The 25,105-nt window shown below is 47.6% G+C and overlaps 1 protein-coding gene across 1 annotated transcript in view; it reads right to left on the bottom strand.

The window, feature by feature from the left end:
* LOC123759342 (streptococcal hemagglutinin) overlaps nucleotides 1-25,105 on the bottom strand; it is a 186,932-nt gene that overhangs the window by 139,893 nt on the left and 21,934 nt on the right. Inside the window, exon 2 of the mRNA XM_069335103.1 lies at nucleotides 11,153-11,218. The gene's annotated coding sequence lies outside the window, so the exon portion shown is untranslated. The remainder of the gene's footprint in view (nucleotides 1-11,152; nucleotides 11,219-25,105) is intronic.

The raw sequence follows: 25,105 nt of genomic DNA on the forward strand, positions 1-25,105 counted from the left end.
CACGACAAGGACGCAAGTGTTCCGCCATGCCCACAGGCCTCCCCCCGCGTAGACCTCACAAGCCGAGGACGATCGCACCTGCAGGGGCGCACCTGGTTCCGATCCATGGACCGTAACCAGGAGACGCATGTACAGGCCATCCTAGCCCCCGGACAGGAGAAATTTGGGGCTGTGAGTGCGAGGGTCCTGTGAGTACCGAATACTGTAACTGACTGATTGATGAAGATTAAGCCACCCAAGAGATGGCACGGGCATGAATAACCCTTGTTGTTTAAGATTCAGCTACTGGGAACAAAACGCTCCAAGTAGCACGGGCTATGGTGAGCCCGTAGTGCACTTACCTGGCACAGGAACGGGGCTAACTTGTGTGTCTGAATAACCCGTAAGGGGTCCTGTAATATAGGCAGAGGTGTAATGTATGGTGAATGTCGTAGATGGTGGTGGTGCCTGTGGTGGTAACGGAGGTTGTGGTAGTAATGGTGTTGATGGATGGTGATGGGGGGCCTCCATTATAACACGGGGGAGAAAGCACGCCATCTGCACTACTGGGACTTGGATTGCAGACTTCAGTACAGGCGAGGCAGCGTCTGCACGCCGGCACTGCGCCCGCCATAACCACCATTGGCACCCGAGTAATGAGATATGGGGGTACGAGCAGAAGCAGCGGGGGATGGTGGCATTTCCTGGGCAGGCAGCTAGGCGCTGGGAAGGTGGTGGCAGGACCCGCTAGGCACGACTAATTGCCTGTCCTCTCCACCAGGCCCACACACCTCCCACAGTAACCGGTTTGCCTCCGCCCACCTGCCACTCCGCTCCCGAATATCCATGACAACCAGGGGAGAGGTTGATCACGTTACCGGAGTGCACCGGGTGACCTGGAGGTGCACCGGGTAACCGGGAGGTGCACCGGGTAAGAGGACCATCCACCGGTCAGGGTAACACAGGACCTTCACCAGAGGCCGGATCCAACAACCATTTAAACATCTACTTACGAACCAGTACATCTTCTCTCATACCCTTGGCGGCTTTGATGACATTTATTAAACAGTTTACCAGCATCTAAACTCCCCTTCAGTTGTTATTGTTGTTGTAAACAGCCTCCAAGTCCTCCTGAGCTCGTAAACTGTTTAATAGATGTAAACAAACCCGCCAAAGGTTGACAATAGATACACAGGTCCGAAAGTACTTGGTGGCAAAGCCCTGTGGATTGATCAAGTTTATTTACGAGTCCAGGTCGATGACCACTAACACGGCGACTTGGTGCACACTCCAGGAAGACAGGCGACGAGTCACAATAACGTGGCTAAAGTATGATGACCAGACCACACACTAGAATGTGAAGGGACGACGACGTTTCGGTCCGTCCTGGACCATTCTCAAGTCGATTGTGAGAAAGGTCCAGGACGAACCGAAACGTCGTCGTCCCTTCACATTCTAGTGTGTGGTCTGGTCATCCAGGAAGACGTTCACAAGGACCACTAACACCGTGACTCACTGGGCCAGCTGTCATCTTACCCCGCTGACACACAGCCACCACCACCACCGGCCACCAGGAGGTGTGTGTGTTGTGTGTGTGGCAATACCACCATTACTCGGTGCTTTATTGTGGCCCGCTCGGTTACTCCCTGACAAGCGGACACAATTTTCTGTAATGATTGAGCAACAAGAAGCAGAAACTGCCGTCCTGGGCGGCATCCACCCCCCCCCCCCCTCCCTCCCTCCCTCCCAGTAAGTAAAAGTGGAAGAGGTGAAGGAGTATTGCTCCTTTAAGGAGTATTACAAGGCGGTGAAGGAGTATTCCTCCTTGAAGGAGTATACATTACAAGGCGATGTAATATTAGTAAAATCAGTAACGTGTAATTTTTTGTTTATTCTTCTTCAAAGTTTTCAAGAGCTTTATAGCTTCTCTGTTGTCCATAGAGATTCCTTAATTAAATCTCTGTCGGGGATTCCTACTGGGACTCGTCTTAATAGTACAGTGGTAGCGATTTAGCTTCACGGTTGTGTGGTCAACGGCTCGAGTCTCTTAGTGCCCAAGTAAATTATTATTTTATTTTCATGAGTGTGGTTGACAATATTATATATTGATTGTCAACCACACTTTGTTGATATATATCAGAGAGAGAGAGTGAGGGAGGGAAGGGGGAGGGGCGGAGAGTGAGAGGGGGGGGAGGGGGGGGGGGCGGAGAGTGAGAGGTAAGCAAGGTGGGGACACTGGTGAGACACACACCGTGGGGGACTGGACTTTCCCCCATGTACTGGACCTTGAGCACTAGTGGTCATCACCACCGCCTCCCCCACCCCTCGCCCACGTTCAAGCCTTCAACACGTCAAATGATCGTTAATTAAGGATTGACACCAATCACACAGCGCCACACTTCAACAACCACACGAAAAACCGACTCAATAGTTTCTAGAACCCAAAATCCCCACCTCCCACCCCACCCCACCCCCCTCCACACACACACACACACACACACACACTTGTCTTAGGGAGAGACCGAGTCCTGCCGACCAAAGTACAGGTAATTTCCCACACTGGTGAGAACTGGAGCAAATCACGCCACCGAGCGGTGGTCCAGTGCCTAAGGGGGAGAGGTGGTGGGGAGAGGTAGTATACCCGTGTGTAACGAGGTTCCCAAACAACCGGAAGACCGGCAAACTATCACACAGTCGTTATAACCCCTTTCACCGTTTCATTTCTCAGGTTCCCCGGCACAAGTCTCCACTAATCTCCGCAATGGTAATTGTTGATATGTTGTGTCTTTATCCGGCAGGGCGTCACGCCTCTCCCGCGCAAAGCTCCAAGTCAGCCTCAGACACCATGGGCCGCGGTCATCACGCAACTGCCCCGAACTACTGGGGAAAGTTATTTCTGGGATCGTTCTTGGTGGCATTGGTACACCATACACCAGACTTCTGTATACCCATACACCAGGCGGGTGTATGACCAGTACACCCATACACCAGGCGTGTGTATGACCAGTACACCCATACACCAGGCGGGTGTATGACCAGTACACCCATACACCAGGCGGGTGTATGACCAGTACACCCATACACCAGGCGGGTGTATGACCAGTACACCCATACACCAGGCGGGTGTATGACCAGTACACCCATACACCAGGCGGGTGTATGACCAGTACACCCATACACCAGGCGGGTGTATGACCAGTACACCCATACACCAGGCGGGTGTATGACCAGTACACCCATACACCAGGCGTGTGTATGACCAGTACACCCATACACCAGGCGTGTGTATGACCAGTACACCCATACACCAGGCGTGTGTATGACCAGTACACCCATACACCAGGCGTGTGTATGACCAGTACACCCATACACCAGGCGGGTGTATGACCAGTACACCCATACACCAGGCGTGTGTATGACCAGTACACCCATACACCAGGCGTGTGTATGACCAGTACACCCATACACCAGGCGTGTGTATGAGCTGGGAGTGTGTGAGAGGGAAGCCACACGACCACGGGCCCTGGAGGACCTAAGTGGATAAGGTCATCAGGAAGGCTTCCCCCCCCCCCCCAACCCTCCTCTGGCCACGTCTCTTATTGCACACCAGGAGGGGAGAGGGGGAAGGCGCCCCCTAAAGCCCCCTCTCCGCCCATCACCCTGCCCATGATCCCTATTACTTCTCGTAGCAGCTTACAACTGTAACGGTGGTTACCATACAGTAAATATCGCGACCTATTGGTACAGTGGGGGGGGGGAGAGAGTGTACACATCACCACACACACACACTAGGCTCTGTGGCCCACCGTGTACACCATTAACAACTACTAACGAGGACTCGTAATACTCTAGACGCTGCCAAAAGAAAGTTGATATGACTTGGCGACATTCGTGGGAATTAGCCTACAGACTTGAGTATTACTTGCATATCGACCGGTTAGGGAGAGAAAAGTCAGGAATTTTGGGGCAACCAAAGTCCAGAAGAAAGCACTCACTCACTCTCACCCTCTCACTCACTCTCACTCTCCCCTCCAAGATGTTAGGAAACAAATGCGACCATTTTGTGGAGGAATTTAAAGTATTATAAGCCAGGGTTCACCACATGATCCTAACTCAGCAGTGGCCAATGTACTGGGGAAAGCAGCAGCAGTGTTTTGAATTTCCACGAGGCTACACGCTGTTTGTTGTCCACCTGAACACCGCCAGTGGGAACTTTCTCTGGGATTATTGAGCGTGTTTTAGGGTACTTGAGGCTCAGGTGGTAACAGTGAGTTTCCTTTTCCTGACAATGCCAGGGCTTTCCCATTGTGATGGCCGAGAGCCCTGGTAGAGAGCACCGGGGACTGGCGCTCACGAGCCGATTGATTGATGAAAATTAAGCCACCCAAGAGGTGGCACGGGCATGAGTAGCCCGTAAATGGCAGATGTTTGGAGTGAATGTTATCTTCACCAGTGTCAACACAGAGACTAGTGTCAACACGGATTACCTGGTCTATTTCGTGTTGGTGCCTCGAGTGCCTTGAGGCATTCTGGCAGTTGGTGTCCTGCGCCTTGTGTCATCATGCAGGGTATTGACCACTGAACAGCTCACACGGGCCGTCATTACCTTCCTGGTGTGTACTGTCTCAACTCCCTGCTGCCCCCCCCCCCCACACACACACACACACTTCTGTATACCTCCAGGCACTTCCCAGAGTTTCTGCAACTCCTCAGCCTGAGGTCAGGCCTCTCTTGTGTTACCTTGATTTAAAATGTTGTTGTTGACAGCGGCCCGTACGTCTGCGTTACGCTCCAGCTGTATGAAGTACTCATCAAGCCCCACACTCACTAATATGTATGTATGCTTAATCTGTAAGTACAATACACGAAAGCACTGTATCACTGCTCACATGTAAACAGATTTCACCGACTGTCAACGAGCATTGCTTGTATATCACCAACCAACATGTGTGTTCGGCTAACTATATATACCGTACTAATCATTAACTCAAGGCCAAAATTACAAGACTAACAATTCGTTTAGTCATGTCACCCATATGTACTCGCCTAATTGTACCCACCTAATTGTGCTTGCGGTGATTGAGCTCTGGCTCTTTGGTCCCGCCTCTCAACTGTCAATCAACAGGTGTACAGGTTCCTGAGCCTATTGGGCTATGTCTGTTTGGGCTTTATGTATATGTGTTTACATACGTGTGTATAACCACATGCACTCAACACTTCGCCACAGGAGAGAGCCAGCTTCCCTCGGCTTCATACTAAATTTCAAATTTCTACAAGTTTCCCCCCTTCGCTTGTAACTCTCCATCCTTACTTTAAAGCGAGAAGAGGGGTGGGGGAGAGCTGGCACTACCACCACACTGTAGGCGCCGCTGACGGAGAAAGTACAGCAGGAAGGTTGGTGCGTGTAGTACGTTGACCCGCTCTTCCACCCACTCCTCCAGACACACCACACGCCCACACCCGCCCACTCTCCACATTCACAATAACAAATGATCCATATACAGACGATGAGTCACAATAACGTGGCTGAAGTATGTTGACCAGACCACACACTAGAAGGTGAAGGGACGACGACGTTTCGGTCCGTCCTGGACCATTCTCAAGCCGATTGAGAATGGTCCAGGACGGACCGAAACAACGTCGTCGTCCCTTCACCTAGTGTGTGGTCTGGTCAACAACAAATGATCCATTTTCAGCACTTCCCTGCCCCCGCCTGCATGGGAGACTGCCATAGGAAGCACCGTGGGGCCGTCACCGTGGGGCCGTCACCGTGGGGCTGTCACCATGGGGCTGTCACCGTGGGGCCCCACTCCCACCTTGCCAACACCTGGTCGGCCCCGGCCGGTCTACCTGCCACACCACTGACACTTTCAACAACACTTTCTATGTCGAGGAATGATCGTGGTCCAGTAAGCGGTGTGTGTGTGTGTGTGGGGGGGGGGAGGAGACCACGGATCACAATTCCCACATTAGATTTCCTCGCGTAATCTATTAATGATCAATTATGGAAGCATGATTAAAATGCCAAACCTGTGACTGGGCTCCGCCTCTCATATTATTCCTAGGTGGCAGTAAAAAATTAATAATAACTTGTTTTATGAGGATATGAACACTGAAGAATTACAAGTATGAAACCTTGAGATGAAATTATGTTCATAACAATAATAAAAGGTGCAGACGAGGAGTCACAATAACCTGGCTGAAATATGTTGACCAGACCACACACTAGAAAGTGAAGGGACGACGAGGTTTCGGTCCGTCCTGGACCATTCTCAATCGGCTTGAGAATGGTCCAGGACGGACCGAAACGTCGTCGTCCCTCCACTTTCTAGTGTGTGGTCTGGTCAACCAGTAAAAGGTGCTTGGTGGATACCACCAGCAGCCCACCTTGTGTGGAGCCAGGCTGGGGGCACCACTGTACAACCCCCAGCCTGGTAGTTCTGCACACCACTAGATGAGTCCCGTCGCGAGCACTAGGCAAGGAGCCAGGGCGGCCAGGAATGTGGCATCTTCCTAGAGAAAAACAATCTAGAGACAATAATGGAAATACAGACAAGACGTCCCAATAAGGCATCCCCTCATCCTGCCTCCCCTTACATATGTATATAATTATGTATGTGTTTGTGTTTACTCTCACGTAACAACGTGTTGGACTGAAGACGGCTACAGGTCCCCCCCGCCCCTAAGAGAGGAAGGTCCATGCATGCTGCAGCCTCCTTGAGCGGTGGTCGGGGGCCATCACGGAGGGCTGGCCGGGAGGACGGCCTCCTCACCACCACCTACTCTCTCCTGGGGTTTCTCTCTACTTATCTACCGCAGTCTCCTTCAAGTGCTGTGGCATCGTGTCCAATTATACCTGCATCACCAACCGCGGCGTCGTCTCTCCAGTTTCACTTAAAGCCACTAACAAAACTACGCTATCATGTGCATTACAGTATAACCGCAGCTGAACTTGTCAAGAACACGTGTGCAACCGCAGCTGTACTTGTCAAGAACACGTGTGCAACCGCAGCTGTACTTGTCAAGAACACGTGTGCAACCGCAGCTGTACTTGTCAAGAACACGTGTGCAACCGCAGCTGAACTTGTCAAGAACACGTGTGCAACCGCAGCTGAACTTGTCAAGAACACGTGTGCAACCGCAGCTGAACTTGTCAAGAACACGTGTGCAACCGCAGCTGAACTTGTCAAGAACGTGTTCAACAGCGGGATGTCTTGCAACTCTGACAGCTGAGTGGACAGCGCTTCGGATTCGTAGTCCTGAGGTTCCGGCTTCGACCCCCAGTGGAGGCGGAGACAAATGGGCAAAACGTTTCTTTTACCCTAATACCCCTTGATACCTAGCAGTAAATAGGTACCTGGGAGTTAGACAGCTGCTACGGGCTGCTTCCTGGGGGGGTGTATAACAAAAAAAAAGAGGCCTGGTCGAGGACCGGGCCGCGGGGACGCTAAGCCTAGATATCATCTCAAGATAACCTAACCCCCCCTCCCCCCCTGCCTGCTGTTCCAGGTGCCCGCGGGACTCCGCAACACTCACACCTCAACACACGGAGACTATTGATATTAACTTTATTACTACTGTCAGGAGTGGCACGGTAGGGACCTCAATGACACTGCTCTTGAGAACGTTCAGCCCGCCTCATTCAGGGGTGACCACCCCGCCACAACTACTGGCCTGTTGGTAGTTAACTGTAGTTGGCTGTTGTTGTTGTTACAGATTCAGCTACTAGGAATAAGTTTCAAGTAGCACGGGCTATGGTGAGCCCGTAACTTACTTGGCACAGGAGCGGTCTGTAGTTGGCGCTACTCACGACTTGTATACAACACCGTTGATGTGTGGCTGTGTAACACCACTGGTGAGGAGCCTTAAAACACCACTGATAAAGGCCCCATACAACACCACTGACAAGGAGAACTACGGGCTCACCATAGCCCGTGCTGCTTGGAACTTTTTGTTCCAAGTAGCAAATCTTAAACAAGAACAACAACAACCACTGACAAAGGTTCAATACGGACAAAACCTGGTCACATTCAAGGCACACGTGCTGATTGGGTTATTTGTTTCAGCCCGGTTATAGTGACTAACTCTCTACAACGGGCACCTGTATATTACTGAAGGTGCTGACAGGAGGCCACCACAACCTTTGATACAATTAACAGCTCGGATTCAGTACTAAATTGTACCCAACGACTAACGACGTAAGGCGATTGAAAAGACGAAATTTACGGTCACGTTGGGCATGGAGACGTTCACATGGTGTGCCAACTGTGTACAAAGAAAACGGGTTTGGATGTATGGGAGCAATAGCTATCCTAAATTTCCCATTCCCATGACAAAAAACAAAAATCTTATGGGAAATGGCATTTGATGGTGCAAATTTATGATAGGAAACGCAACCCCTCTCCCTAGCGTAGCAAGATTGATTGATGATTGATGATGATTAAGCCACCCAAAAGGTGGCACGGGCACCCGTAAGTGGTGGCCCTTTTGAGCCATTACCAGTATCAACAGATGATACTGGAGATCTGTGGAGGTGCGACTGCACCCTGCGTGACGGGAGATGTCTCCCGTGAGCGTAGCAAGGCTGTATATACCTTAATATTGTCATTTGTGCAAGGGATAGGCTTCGAGAGGATGTGGTTGGTGCCTGGCCCTCGACACCACAGGAGCAGCTCAACAGCAGTCTTGTGTCGTGGAATGTCTTGGTGTCAGACGTTGGGTTCAACTTTAACATTTCTTAACCTTTGTTTAACTCACTTGACCACCTCCTTGTGCCTCACTCTCCTCACTATCACCTCTTGACCACCACCTGGTGCCTCACCCTCCTCACTATCACCTCTTGACCACCTGGTGCCTCACCCTCCTCACTATCACCTCTTGACCACCTAGTGCCTCACCCTCCTCACTATCACCACTTGACCACCACCTAGTGCCTCACCATCACCCCTTGACCACCTTCTGGTGCCTCACCCCTTGACCACCTCCTTGTGCCTCACTCTCCTCACTATCACCTCTTGACCACCACCTGGTGCCTCACCATCCTCACTATCACCACTTGACCACCACCTGGTGCCTCACCCTCCTCACCATCAACCCCTGACCACCTCCTGGTGCTTCACCCTCCTCACTATCAGCCCCTGACCACCACCTGGTGCCTCACCATCCTCACCATCACCCCTTGACTACTTGAGTTGAATGTTCGCGTTCATTGTGTGTTTAAGGGGGTCAGTTGTTTCTCGGGGGTCAGTTGTTTCTCAGGGGTCAGGAGCATGTAGGTGGAAGGGAGTGGGGGGGGGGCTGGCGTGTGTGGGGCTGGTGGGGTGGGGGACAGGTGTGTGGGTGGGGGTGCAGGAGCTGTGGGGAGGTGCAGGAGGGGGTGAGGAGCAGTAATCCCCCAGGGCGTCCCAACAACGGAACACAATCTGCCACACACACCTTCCTGTAAGTGACATTTTACAATACAAAATACCATCCACAGTTGGGTGTGAGAGAGAGGGGCAGCTGGTGGTGTGAGGGTGGGTGTATCCAGGTCTCCCCCCGCCCACCTACACCACCACCCACCTCACACCGTTCCCAACGCTGCCTTAAGGCAAAAAAGAGTCAACAAAGTCAGGTACACGAGACTAAGCAAATTATTAACCAGATCAGCGGCCATTAATGACCCTGGAATGAAAAGATTCCTTGTTTGTATCTTATCTGTAAGGCTCTCGTCCCAGGCCTCGACAAGCTTAATGAGACTTGTGGGGTATTAGGGTCAAGCCTCCTAGTTTAATTTAAGCCTAGTGACCGATAATTATCATAGCCGTAGTCTCCAGTAGTGGCCAGGGGACTGTGGGACACAAGCCGCAGTGTCAGCTCACCTGGCCACACTGAGACAGACACTACACACGTGGCCACACCTCACCACACAGGGCCAGACACAACACACCTGGCCACCCAGGGGACACTAACAACTACCACCGTTACAATGGCTCAGGTGTTGCCTGGCCCCCAGCTCCTCCACGCACGATAACCACCTCAGTATACACTACACTCCACTCTACTACACACCTCAGTATCCCCCTCCACCCCACCACAATACTACTGCTCAACCATTACCCAGTTAATAAAAATATAAAAGTGGTAATACAAAAAGTGCAGCTCTTGCAACACTGCAGCCCTTCTAGGGCAGCTGCATACATGCACATGTTCCTAAAATGATAAAAACTTAATATTAAATTTCCTGGAGTGGGAGGGAGGGAAGAAATAGGGGAGGGAATGAGAGGGGGAGAGAGGAGATATTGGGGGGAAAGACTAGGTTGGAGGAGAGGGGGAAGAGTGGGGGGAGGTAAGGAGAGAGGGGATCTTGGGGAGACGTCAGAAAATGTAGAAGGGCGAGGAGAAAGGGAAGCAAGGAGAAGGGGGGTGGGATAAAGGAGACAGTAGCGAGGGGGTGAGATTCTGAGAGTGTGTGGAAGAGACCCGGACACCACCGGATACCCCATGCAGTATCAAATGTAAACAAAGACACCACAAACAGTTTCCCCCTACACACCGTTACCACAGAAGAGACCAGGACACAGCCTTCCACACCAACCCATCCCTAGCAGACGCTCACAAGGGACCTCCATATACCAGGGACCAGATTCACGAAGCAGTTACGCAAGTACTTACGAACCTGTACATCTTTTCTCAATCTTTGGCGGCTTTGTTTACAATTATTAAACAGTTAATGAGCTCCGAAGCACCAGGAGGCTGTTTATAACAATAACAACAGTTGATTTGGAAGTTTTCATGCTTGTAAACGGTTTAATAACTGTAACCAAAGTCGTCAAAGATTGAGGAAAGATGTACACGTTCGTAAGTACTTGCGTAACTGCTTCATGAATCTGGCCCCTGGATAGTACCTGGATGGAGTTTTGGAAGTTCCTCTACTCCCGAACCCCGGGGTGCCCAGGCTTGACTTGTGAAAGCTCACACCTCAAGCCTCCTTACTCACATATGTTCACCCCCAAGACGCTAAATCCTTTATACGTGATGGTTAAGAGCCAAACATGCAACCTGAGGCCAACAAGACCAACACGAGCACTCTTTGGCTGCTCCAGGACCCACCATGGACCCGCTTCAGAGGCCGAGCTATTAAGACAGCCTATGATCTTGTCAGATGACCCACCCAGATAGCCCCAGACCTCACCTGGTGTTGAGCAGGAGTCGCGAGGCGTCACACACTGGCAAGCTGCTCCTCACCGCCTCGCCATACCTGCCACCAGAAACGTACAATGTAAATATCTCGTCTCAAGTCATCACCTTTTACAAGACTTCAATAAGAAACATTTTGCCTTAAAACAATTTAATTAATAATTATTAATTAATTAATTAATCTAGTTATTTTATACTACCTCAAGTTCAAGTATGTTTATTGAGACAAGAAAGAAATACATCTCAAAGGGATAGAGTAGCTTAGGCTATCTCTACCCCCCTAATACTACCTCTAATATATCCAGTAGGGTCCAAAACCTGTACCGGCATGAACATTACTACATCATAATGACTTCATATACAGAAACATTTTTATATTATATATGTAATCATAATTAGTTTAGGTTAGGTGTGCTAATAGTAATATTCATATTAATATCTGTGAGCCTCTCATTAATAAACTAGATTCAAAAAAGTCTTTTAAAGAATGTGCATATCAAGTTGTCAACGCCTGTAGACAACCCCCCAAGGCGCAAACAACAGTTCCCGTGATCCCTTAATTAGCGCTTGTACCAGCGAGGGGCGACCATGTGCACCAGATCACAAGAAAACGCTCATTATGGCTTATTTCCCGCATTTTCTGGCGGGAGGGTTACCACCCGCGCGCACGGCCATCACGCGCTGCTTAGTCCAAACAACCTCTCATTTATACCACATCTTTAGTCAATGTACAACTAAATAATAATAGTAATAAATGTTAAAAAAAAATGCCCGCTATCATGACAATTATAAGCAATGTGTTATAATATAAACAAGTTATATTAACTATACAGGTGAAACCACAACGCTGGCAACCGTCTCGGCGGACTTCCTGACAACATGGGGGGGGGGGGCGCCAACGGTCGGGGAACTTTGGTCCTTCAGGGCGCTTGTTTCACCTTAATATTTGTCATCTCTTCCGTTTTTACGGTGTAATTGCTGTATGAGCCGGGAAGAGTGCCACGCTGCCACACCACCACAGGCCATGTGGTGTTCACACGTAGCGGCAGCGTTCTCCAGCGAGTTCCTTTCTAACCCTTCAGGGACAGGGTCATGAGCAAATTGCAACTTAAATTTAAAACAATAGATAACATTGCATAATCTAAAGCTAAAAATGCTAACTTGCCAAGGCCTAAAGTGGCAAATTTCTGACGCAGAACGTCTAATTTCTTCAAGAATTAAATTAGTTTCGCGACAATTTAGTAACAGCCTATGGGTGTCGGAGGAATGATTACAGACACATGCCAGGCTCAGTGACTCAGCTATTAAGTCAAACTTCCGGACTCCAACAATTATTTGGCATTTCTTCAGAGTTTATAAAATTGTTGGTGGAAGTCCACTTTAACAAACCTAAAATACTTTTGTAAGAAAAGTGGGTTTTTGTTTTACCTCTATGGCAATGGCTCAGCAATGATACTAGCCCTCAACAGTTGAGTCAAGATTAATTTAGCCGAACAAAGCGAAACCCACATTAAAAGACGTCTGTCTGCTCTACTTACTACTAGACCATTAACTCTACAACCTTGTAGGAACTAGACCATTAACTCAATACAGACCTGAAAGAACTACCAGACTATAAGCTTTTCACGACCTTACGGGAATCACTAGGCTACGCTAAATCTACAACCCTGCGGAACCTCTGAGCTATTAACTACCTGCAACCCTCACGGGAACTACCGTCTTGCACAACGACTTCCTTGTACATTACCTCAGCGACGTTCGCTCCATTGCATGAATTTCTTATTTGTGTTTAGTCATAAAAAGTCAGGTATATAGTTACCCGCGTTCCAAAGTTTAGTTACCAGCGTAGTAACCAGTGTATAGTTACTAGTAAGTAAACAAACATTCCGACTCGGGTACCAACGGGCACACACAGTTTGTGTGTGAAAAGCTTTGGAAATATTCGAAAAGCTGGTGGTGTTCTCGTAACACCAGCTCTCACACACCAGGCAACACTCCCACACACAAAATGCAAGAAAATTAAGAATACAATAATTATGCTACTTTCTGTTTATATGTTTTGTGTGTGGACAGACAGGGAGGAGAGTTATCCAGTAGACAAAATATTGAAATTCTTGCAAGGCAGGATCAAGTAAAAATAACATTGAGGTTAAACGTTTAAGGCTCATGCTCTGTGATATGAAACATTGGTTTACTGAGAATTATATAAACTATATGTATTGTAATATTTTCCTTGAAAATTGATTTATACGAGTTTTATATTGTATATTATTTAATAAAAAAAGCTTTCTAGCCTTTCTCAAATGTTATATATACAAAACAAGAGTAATAGGATGTATATAGTCGGTCTATTGGATGACAAGATAATACAGGGTGCATTGATAAGTCAATAAAAGGAACAACTGTGACTCATAGGCTACATTCTTGATACTACGAAAAGCCTATTTATCTGAAAATGTTCAGTTTTTGGCTTCATCTCTGGCTTGATGCCTTTAGGATAATGATATTTTAATATATTTACCATTTCAGCACTGAAAAAACTCAAAATAATCTAAAATATCAAATATTGTTTTGTTCTGAATACAAAAGTTTAGTAGAGTTTGTAAAGCGCGCACACGTCTGCCAGCCCGCCCAAACAACGCCCCAAGTACAAGCCTTATGCAGCAGTAATATCAAAACCAAAAGTCATGAGCTATCATAACGGCATCTTATAACGTAGCCACAATATCGCTACAAGGACATGTCCCCCCCATCACTTCATAGTTGTACAGCATGTCTTTGAAACGTTCAAAGTGAAACACACAGCAGAGAGCTGGTGTGTCTAAACAACTTGGTACAGCAGAATGACGCTTGCTTTCCCTCGATTTATGGTTAATGGAGGAGAAAGTTGGGCCTGTTATGACCTCTGGTTCCCTCTACTATTTTGCTGGATGCGCTTACTATACAAGATGGCGCTTTGGAGGCAGGCTGGCCACCTCCCTCCAGGTTTTGGCAAGATCAGGCTCGCCACCTCCCTCCAAGTTTGGCAGGATCAGGCTGGGCTACCGTTAACTGTGACAGGGACGAATCTCCCAACCCTGAGTTTTGCATGTGTAAACTCTGCGAGGAGAAACTGAGTCATCATTGAGTATCCAGCTACTGGACTCTTCAGACCTGCCAGGTACCAGGAGTTTTGTAATTACTTTGTCGACTCTCGTGTTTTTCACGATATCCTTATACTGCACCGCAAATTTACAAGCTCAGGCTACTGATCGCATGCCCCCTGCATGATGGGGGATTTCTTAGCACCACATACCCAGCTCTTGACACTATGTAACCGTTCATATTGTCTAGGGTAGCTGCATAAATCCAGATGTACCTAAATGTACTTGTGAGTAAGTTTGAGGGTTGGAAGCCTCCTCATAGCCTACTGATTTTATTATTATTATTGATGTCAAGTTGACATCATTATTATTAATTCTGATGTCAGGTTGACAATACCGTGAATATCGTTTGCTGGTATTTTGCATGGGGGAGGAAATAATGCTATTCTGATCATTCACCCTAAAACACCCTGGAAAAAGCAACTGAATACCCAGGCAGGCGCCACGTTGCGTTCAGGAATCCACACACACACACACACACACACACACACGTGGATTCTCTCCCTGCGTCAAAATATTGCTGGTCACAACTTTCACGCCCTGTGACCCTTAACCACACGGTATTATTATTTACTGTTCCAACTTGTTCTCTCGTACATGTTCTTTCATTCATACCGTATTTCCCAACCCATCCACCTGTTTGGATAGTACTTTTTGTAACTGTGTACCGTAGTACAAATATTGACGTACTAAGCAATTAGATCATAGAACTTTGTATTATTCACTTTATAGTCGGAAAAAATGAAGCTAAAAAACAAATAAATATTCCTAGGGCCTCGTAGCCTGGTGGAGGGCCTCGTAGCCTGGTGGATAGCGCGCAGGACTCGTAATTCTTTGGCGCGGGTTCGATTCCCGCACGAGGCAGAAACAAATGGGCAAAGTTTCTTTCACCCTGAATGCCCCTGTTACCTAGCAGTAAATAGGTACCTGGGAGTTAGTCAGCTGTCACGGGCTGCTTCCTGGGGGTGGAGGCCTGGTCGAGGACCGGGCCGCGGGGACACTAAAGCCCCGAAATCATCTCAAGATAGTATAGCACACACATGTACTAGAATAAGCCTCGCATATCGTGTATTAGGCCTAGGAAGGTTAGCTTAGTTTGTTTTTGCAATATAAATAGACAATCTTTTTCCTGTCTGTCCAAATTCAATACTACCGATTTCTACTTTCTAATTTTTTTTTTTTTTTGCAGGGATATTCCTGCGCGGGCCCTAAGCCTCTGGCTGGCCCACTAAGTGTTGCTTGTTTCTGTTTTACTTGGGCGGAGTGTGAGTATTTATGACTCGTATGGTCGCTTCAGTAAGATTTTGCCATGTGTGTTTAATAACTTCTGCTCTGTTGAATCTAAGTTGAAATCTTAATGGGTTTGTAACTGTGCACTGTGTTAGATAATGTTCCAGTGGTCTGTTGTGGTTGTAACTGCACTGTGTTAGATAATGTTCCAGTGGTCTGTTGTGGTTGTAACTGTGCACTGTGTTAGATAATGTTCCAGTGGTCTGTTGTGGTTGTAACTGCACTGTGTTAGATAATGTTCCAGTGGTCTGTTGTGGTTGTAACTGTGCACTGTGTTAGATAATGTTCCAGTGGTCTGTTGTGGTTGTAACTGTGCACTGTGTTAGATAATGTTCCAGTGGTCTGTTGTGGTTGTAACTGTGCACTGTGTTAGATAATGTTCCAGTGGTCTGTTGTGGTTGTAACTGTGCACTGTGTTAGATAATGTTCCAGTGGTCTGTTGTGGTTGTAACTGTGCACTGTGTTAGATAATGTTCCAGTGGTCTGTTGTGGTTGTAACTGCGCACTGTGTTAGATAATGTTCCAGTGGTCTGTTGTGGTTGTAACTGTGCACTGTGTTAGATAATGTTCCAGTGGTCTGTTGTGGTTGTAACTGTGCACTGTGTTAGATAATGTTCCAGTGGTCTGTCGGGCATATCTCCACAGTGCTGACATTTCCTCTTATCTTCCGCTAATTTCGTTGTCCGTCTGTATATGTATTATGGTCCTCATCCTTCCTACAAGTACTACCAAGACAGCAGGATGGGTTGTATTTCCATATAATCCTGCCATAACATTTTATTAATTATTTTTGTTATGGTTTTATTACTGAGAGTTTAGCGAAGTATTTTCAATTATTTTACAGTTGTGAAGGTTAACTAGCCTAGCACTACTGGCTGGGGAACATTAGCATGATGAAGGCGGCAGCAAGTGGGTTACCTTGGCAGGGCGTCCTCCACCACCACCACCGGCCAGCGCCACACCCGGGCCTGCACCAGCGCCACACCTGGGCCTGCACACCAGCGCCACACCTGGGCCTGCACACCAGCGCCACACCTGGGCCTGCGCCAGCGCCACACCTGGGCCTGCGCCAGCGCCACACCTGGGCCTGCACACCAGCGCCACACCTGGGCCTGCGCCAGCGCCACACCTGGGCCTGCACACCAGCGCCACACCTGGGCCTGCGCCAGCGCCACACCCGGGCCTGCACCAGCGCCACACCCGGGCCTGCACCAGCGCCACACCTGGGCTTGCAGGTGTGGCAGGAATACTGTATGTGTACTCAAACAGTATTCAGAAGCAAAGGACAATCATGTGTTTGCACTAGATACCATAAAGGGGCATGGTAAGGGGGGGGGTTGTTTATTAGTTACACATAATTAAAGTGAACTTGCTGACGACTTCATACTGGTGAAGAAACTCTTTAGTTTCTAAAATATAAAAAAAATACAAGCCTTGTCTCATTATTCATCTCATTACCTGTTAACGGTCTTGAAATAGAAATTCTAGCTAGTACGACGTATCCCCATAACCTGAAAGTATTCTCCTATGTTATCTATTTCCCTTTTGGATTTATTCTGTTAATAAAGCGTTTCAGGAAGCCCCGGATGACCAGTAAACACGGGAGTCTATGCGGGTGAGTAAATCATTAACGAGTAATTCCAGGAGTGTCTCCTGGGAACGACCCGGCGCCGGCCAGGGGGAAGGGGGGGGGGGGAGAGCGCTCGATACACCTTTTATTGTATGCAGCAAAATCGGGTTGTTATAGAGGGTTGAGAGCCAGGGGCCGAGAGCCAGGTGCCGAGAGCCAGGTGCAGAGAGCCAGGTGCAGAGAGCCAGGACCGAGAGCCAAGTGCCGAGAGCCAAGTGCCGAGAGCCAAGTGCCGAGAGCCAAGTGCCGAGAGCCAAGTGCCGAGAGCCAAGTGCCGAGAGCCAAGTGCCGAGAGCCAAGTGCCGAGAGCCAGGACTGAGAGCCAGGTGCCGAGAGCCAGGTGCCGAGAGCCAGGGACCGAGAGCCAGGGACCGAGAGCCAGGGACCGAGAGCCAGGGACCGAGAGCCAGGGACCGAGAGCCAGGACTGAGAGCCAGGACTGAGAGCCAGGACTGAGAGCCAGGTCTGAGAGCCAGGGACTGAGAGCCAGGGACCGAGAGCCAGGACTGAGAGTGCCACCAAGAGCGGAGCAGGAAGGCGTGTTACATCAACAATATTTACCTTTCTCAGCCAAGAGTTCACCCACTCGTTCCTGACCCCTTCACTCAACAAAGGAACAGGACCAAATGAGTCTATACACGAGAGAACACCGGTGAAAGGGACCGCAGGAAGAGACGAACAAGGGATCCAATGAACGGGATAAATAAAGGAGCAGCCGCGTCCAACAACCTGGTTGACCAGACAACCAACCGGGAGGCCTGGTCGGGAGACCGGACCGCTGCGACGTTGATCCTCGGAGCCATCACAAGGTACCCACAAGGTAGGTAGATGGACAAGGCAAATGGAAATGCGGGTCCCGGGAGCTAAAACTCAGCCCCAGCATACTTTATGGAGCGGGTACACACACTGTTGATTGACAGTTGAGAGGCGGGACCAAAGAGACAAAGCTCAACCCCCCGTAAGCACAAATAGATGAAATAGTACGAAGACTACAGTACGTACGAAAATAGTACGTACGAATAGTACGAAATGAGTACGAAGACTACAATGTAACCAATGTTGGTCAGAGTGACTGAGTCTGAGTCAAACACTGCGCTCTTCAGTTAACTTTCACCAAGTTCTGCTCCTCATCCTACTCCGTGTCTCCTTTTTTTTCCGTTTAATTCTCTTCCGTCTCCCCTTCCTTCCTTCCTCCTGACCGTTCCGCTTTCACGAGCCGTTGGTCGTCTTCCGTCATGTCCTGCAAGTAACATGAAGGTGTTCATGTACAAGGGACACGTGCGGAGGGCTGCTGCTGCATGGTCGGTGTGTTCAGTGAGAACTTGTCTGTACGGAGCTCCTCGCTACACTTCATAACCCGTGAAGGTTTTCTCCCCCTGATGACTGCACGCACGGTCTCTCTCGGCGCCTCAATGTTACATCAATTACAAGCTCTCAAATAATATTTTTTTAACTTGGGAACCCAGACAATGAACAACAACAAAGTATTTTCACACTTATACATATCTGTGTTACAATTAGCAAAAATTCATGAGAATATTAATCCACAGAGAAAACTTGATCCCTTGACCCCCTCCTTCACACACATGCCAGGTTGGCCAACATAAGAATGGTCTTTAGAAGGCGACGAGTCACAATAACGTGCCTAAAGTAATCGACTTGAGAATGGTCCAGGACGGACCGAAACGTCGTCGTCCCTTCACCTTCTAGTGTGTGGTCTGGTCAACGGTCTTTAGAAACTTATGTAAAGAAACATTCAGAACCTTGTATAACACATGTCAGACCAATCCTGGAGTATGCAGCTCCAGCATGGAGTCCGTATCTCGTCAAGCACAAGACTAAATTCGAGACAGTTCAGAGGTTTGCCACCAGACTAGTACCCGAGCTGAGGGGTGTAAGCTACGAGGAGACTTGGGCTGAGGACCCGAGTATTCCGTGTGGCGGCCGTCAAGCATTTTACTAACCATTACCTTGAAGTTGGTATTGCTTAATTATTCGGTACTATAATTATATACAATAAGCGGATACGTTCGAGTTCATATTGAAAATCTATAAGGAATAAGGAATAGAATGGTATGAACTGCACACTACATATGTATGCCCTCGTGACACTCGTGACAACATTCGCTCTCGCCACTCATACGTAAAACCCACACAAGTCAGTTTACGACACACTTCGGTGGCCAGTCAATCAAACACCAGAACACTGAAGAATGATACACTATCTCCAACACTTGTTAAACAATGAACGTCCATTAGTAAACCAACTTATCTCAGGTTTAAGATTCACAAACACCACAGGTCTCCTACCTGTCGCCCTCCTCACCCTTAATTAAATCGCCCAACCCACAATTATTAACACATCTCTAACCCCCGTCCATGGAGGACAGAAGAAAATGTATATATGCTGGTTAGCATTGTAAATGTGTGGCCAAGTCTGTGGCAGAAAAATAATAAAAAAAATAACCATTATTATTCCAATTAAAAATATTTGAAACCAAATATAGACCACTTAGATTTACTGTTAACTGCACAAAACAGAAACTAAAACCATTCGCAAACTTTCTAACAAAAAAATAATTGGAGAGAGGCGTGAAGGGTTTGGAAGTGGGGAACCAGCACCCACAGGCTTAGGACATGCACCCGACAGGCTTAGGACACGCACCCCACACACCAGACCAGACGACACCAGGCCCAAGGTGTCGTCAACACCCGACACTATTAAACACCTGTTTAACTTCGACAAATGAACCCGGAAGTAAGGAATTAAACGAAGCGTGGAACGGTTAGATATTTTGGCCCCGGGAAATCAACGAAAGAAAACGGAAAATACATTGCCTGAAACTACTGCCATTAAGGAACTGGCTGACTCTCAATGCTCACTTGGCCTCAGGACGCAACACGGCTTCTGAACACACAGAGATCACACTAACCTGATGCATCACATGAACAAATCCACAAGGGCCGTGACGAGGATTCGAACCTGCGTCTGGGAGCATCCCAGACACTGCCTTAATCGACTGTGCTACGACAGGGTAAAAGGGTTGAAACAGAAGTTCTACTGAACTAACCCTTTTGCCCTGTCGTAGCTCAGTCGATTAAGGCAGTGTCTGGGATGCTCCCAGACGCAGGTTCGAATCCTCGTCACGGCCCTTGTGGATTTGTTCACGGCTACTGAAGGTGACTCGGGTTTAGAGAAAGAGTGAATATCAGAAGCAGCCGCAACAAATGGGTCAGAGTGCGAGAGGAGAGAGAGAGGAATGTGAAGAGAGGGAAAGTGAGCGTGCGCGCACTGTCTGGGCCAAATACTGAAACATGACAAGTATTCTCTCTTGTGAGAATGAGGCTCTTAGTCTCGTGAATATGAGTTATTACCAAGTGAGACGAGGAGGCTCTCACCGGTCATAACACTAACACACCTTTATCGTTAATGCCTGCACACCAGTTTATTTCAGTATTTACAACAATATTAAACCAACTTAAACCTATTTACAATTTACCTACCTTACCTTGTGTACCTTACCTAGCCCTAAGTATTTTATTTAAAAGATTGAGTAGTCCTGTGATCGGATAAGTCTCATTTTGTACTATGGTCCGCAACGGAGAAAATAAGGGGTACTATTAAAAGTAGCTGCTCACAAATACCCTCGTTTTCTATCGAGAAGATAGTTAGGTTTGGTCGGAGTTGTCCTAATAACACGTCGCATTTTGACGTATACTTTACGCAAAGCAAAAAACTCTTTCAAAAAAAATTGGAGCGGCTAGAGATGTGATGTGATGTCCCATTTTCTGTTCGTGGGTCTTCGGGTTGGTTAGGTTCAGGCACTTTAGCACAACAGTTTAGTGACGTTGGGAGCCCTCAGGAGGACGAGCTGAAATGGGTGGCGTTTTATTACCCCGTATTTTGTACGTTGTAGCAAATTTAGAAAGCGCGCTGTGATACAACCATGTTCAACAGGTCAAGTGCCGCGGGGCTGCGGTTTATTGAACACTTCACAAAACCGAAATCAACGTAAATAATTTTAATTATGTGAAGTGACGAGCAAGTGCATAGCAGGACTCGTAGCAAGTGATGACCATGGTGCACCGTAGACGCGTACCATGATGCACCGTAGACGCGTACCATGGTGCACCGTACTCGCGTACCATGGTACAGTGAAGTACAGTCCTCGCACCGTAGTACAGTCTCAGCACCACACACCTGGCCACGCTAACATTAAATCTTTCAGTTCATTCGTGCCATTAATGCATAGAACTTGAAGGTCACTGTCATGAGACAATGAGTGAATATTCCTTGTCTTTCTTTCATCGCCAACTCACTAAAGTTTCCTATCGGAAGGCTTCCAGCTTGTTTCCTCTCCACGTTGACCAAATTTGACTTCAGATTGTATTGATTGATGAAGATTAAGCCACCCAAAAGGTGGCACGGGCATGAATAGCCCGTAAGTGGTGGCCCTTTGGAGCCATTACCAGTATCATTAGCCGATACTGGAGATCTGTGGAGGTGCGATTGCACCCTGCGGAGAGGTCGTGACCCCTCTCAGGTTGTATTTTGAAGATTTGGAGTAATTTTCATTTTGAGTGACCTGGTTATTGGTGGCATCCACAATGATCCGTTATGATTGCTTGAGTGGAAACTCAAGCTTTGTCACGTGGGTAACGAGGTCCATTTGTTTAACAAGTCGGGTGGGTACTCCTTGGGGCACTCCTTGGGGGAGTGGCCACCCCGGGCCTGGGCCTGGGGGAGTGGCCACCCCGGGACTGGGGAAGTCGTGCTGGACGTTTCCTTGAGATGTGCCGGAAGCTCTTTGTCAAGGTTGAGACGTCACAGCACTGGAATGTCTTGGAGACAAGTGGGTGTTACCACTCAGGGGCCAGATTCACGAAGCAGTTACGCAAGTACTTACAAACACGTACATCTTTCCTCAATCTTTGACGGCTTTGGTTACATTTATTAAACAGTTTATAAGCTTGAAAACTTGCCAATCAACTGTTGTTATTGTTATAAACAGCCTCCAGGTGCTCATTTACCGTTTAATAATTGTAAACAAAGCCGCCACAGATTGAGAAAAGATGTACAGGTTCGTAAGTGCTTGCGTAACTTCTTCGTGAGTCTAGCCCATGGTTAGTGGCAGGTTAGGGAAAGTCCAGCTTAATGTAGATTTAGGCGTTACGGAGAAAGCGACCATGGAGGCCGGTACGCCATAAAGAAGAAGACATTGCCCCAGAGGGTAGCCTGTACTGGGACGAATAGTAGTTAAGTCACCTACTATGACTTAATGATTTATCACCAACAAGTAACCAAATACGACAATTACCGCCCTCATGCACCTGGTGTTCGGTAATGAATCTAATGTTACCTTAAGGTTTTGACTTATACTTCCCTTTATTAACTCGTCTTAGGCATTAATAACTTAACTAGTTGCATAATCAATAAGTTAGATCAAATTAAATCATCAGCTGTAGTCTAAAGACATTCTCAAACTCTAGTCTTCAGAATATTTATGGCTGTTTACTCAAGACCTTCACGCTAGTATTTCCTGAACTTTTCCAATAATGACTGATTTTCCTCGCGTTCTTTTGTCATACTACTTTCTACATTTTAAGTTTTATTCGGTGATCACTCCACCTCGACTTCTGTGAATCTGTCTCTCACACACACACACACACACACACACACACACACACACACACACACACACACACACACACACACACACACACACACACACAGCACTCATATTTCCTTTATTCAAGCTCTCTCCCTCGTCAGTTCGACTAAAGAAAAGGTCGGTGATCTATTATAAATCTGTACATGACATATTGTATCGTGGCTTTCCCTCGCTTGGCTTCACTGGCAACGTCCAGCGTCTGGTCAGTGGCAGAGTTTGCACTCAGCTTCTTGCATGAGTTGCATCTTGTGCCTTGCACCTTGTCTCTTGCTTCTTACTCAACTTCTTTACAATGTCTCAAGGGGTAACTATTGTCTCAGAAAGTGGTGTTGAATGGGCTGTTCTTAAAGCAAAAAGAAAACGGAGTTTACTCTATCGTCCAGCATTGCTGGTCAAGTTTTCTCTTGTGGCAACTGAAAGTCGCTTCCGGCCGCTCTTTGTCTCAGTAGTTCGGTCTACGCTGAAAATTCGGAAAGCTGAAAATTTCCCACCTGAAAGCTGTCCTTTATAAGATGGTTTTTTATCTTTAAGTGCACTACGGGATCACCATAGACCGTGATGCTTGGAACTTTTGCTCCGAGTGGCCGAGTCTAAAACAACAAATATTTCTTCCCATAAAAAAAACAAAATGAACGCACTCGTTCACCAGTGACCCAGCCACACAACAGTTGTCTCGTATGTGCTCATCTACCAACGGCTCGTGACGTCAGCCTATACGATAACATTTCAATATAGTTGCAGTATATCAAGCCGGGAACTGTGTAGTGTGCAGCGCAGGCGCCGCCGGCGTGAGCACACGCTGGGAGAAAGGAATCAGTGAGTGACCTCGACGATGCTCGCAAATTCTCACCATAGAGGCGCATCAGAACGTGTTAGAGCATCGTCGGCACGATATAATCAAGTTCATCGCCGCACTGGGACCACGGGCTACTCGTGCCCGTGCCACCTCTTGGCTGGCTTAATCTTCATCAATCAATCAATCGCACTAGCAAGTGTCACGGACTTACGGTTCAATGTTCCCCGGAAGCTGCATCGTCAACACACTTCAAGCCTAACTCGTGTCCAAGCCACAGCTAAAGCCGATTCCCAGTCACAACCCATAGTGTAAAACGCACCAGTGGAAAGGTGCTACACGTAAGGAAAAGGCACTAATTACAGTAAGAGAGATAATGTACATAAAGGTTAGAGAAATGTACACACACACATTAAGGAAAAGATGAATGTACACACAATGGAAGGGAAATAGATACAACAGGATAAGGTTAAATATCCACACAAGGGATTTTTTTTTGTTCCATATAGGTGAGTACACAGAAGAAGGGTTAGAGTAGACACACCTCTCAATTTACACACAGAAATCACAATAGCGTCATGCATCAAATGAATAAACTACAAGGGCCGTGACGAGGATTCGAACCTACGTCTGAGACCTCACACTTAAGCCATGTTTACTCTTCCACCATATCATGATGGGGTTTTATTAGTCTCACAGACCCTCCAGCCCAGAGCCTAGTGGTCCAAGTACCTTTTAAGGGTTTGTTTTAGCAGTTGTTCAGTCAATATATTTTTTGTTTAGACTTTCAAGTACTCTCAACCATTTTCTTTCCATCTGTGTTTTAATAATTCGGGGAAGATGAACGGTAGACGACCTGCCGCAGCCTCGCCCGGTGTGAATGAGCCCACTAAACACCTCACGCTTTCTCCAGCCCGTCCTCCAAACAAAGATCCAAAAGTGATTCCATGCACCCGCCAAACCCCCTGTTTATGAATGAAAAGCGGTTTACACACGACTCAACTGCTGACGTTCGAACATATCCGGAACAAGTACTTCACCGACGAATTTTGTTCGAACCACAACGCTATAAATGCTTCACCCACGTACTACAAATACAAATAATCGCCAACAGAACCTAAGCACCTAACCTATGCCTATTTATACACAATATGCTAATATATTATAATATTAATTTATACTTGAGAAAATTCCCGTTTTGAATGAACAGCATGTTAAAATATATGAATGCGTCTGTGGGGTTGACCGCTGAATGTAATGGACTTGAGTTGAGGACGGGTTGCTTTCTCTTGCTGTGCATATTCAGATACATTAAAACCAAGGAATGTTTCATATGAATACTTACGGAACCTCTGAATTAAAACTTTTAAAAATTCCGTAAGTCCACATCAATAAACCCGAATGTACTGTGGAGCGAGTT

This window comes from Procambarus clarkii, chromosome 32 (assembly GCF_040958095.1).
Source record: "Procambarus clarkii isolate CNS0578487 chromosome 32, FALCON_Pclarkii_2.0, whole genome shotgun sequence".
Classification (NCBI taxonomy): Eukaryota; Metazoa; Arthropoda; class Malacostraca; order Decapoda; family Cambaridae; genus Procambarus; species Procambarus clarkii.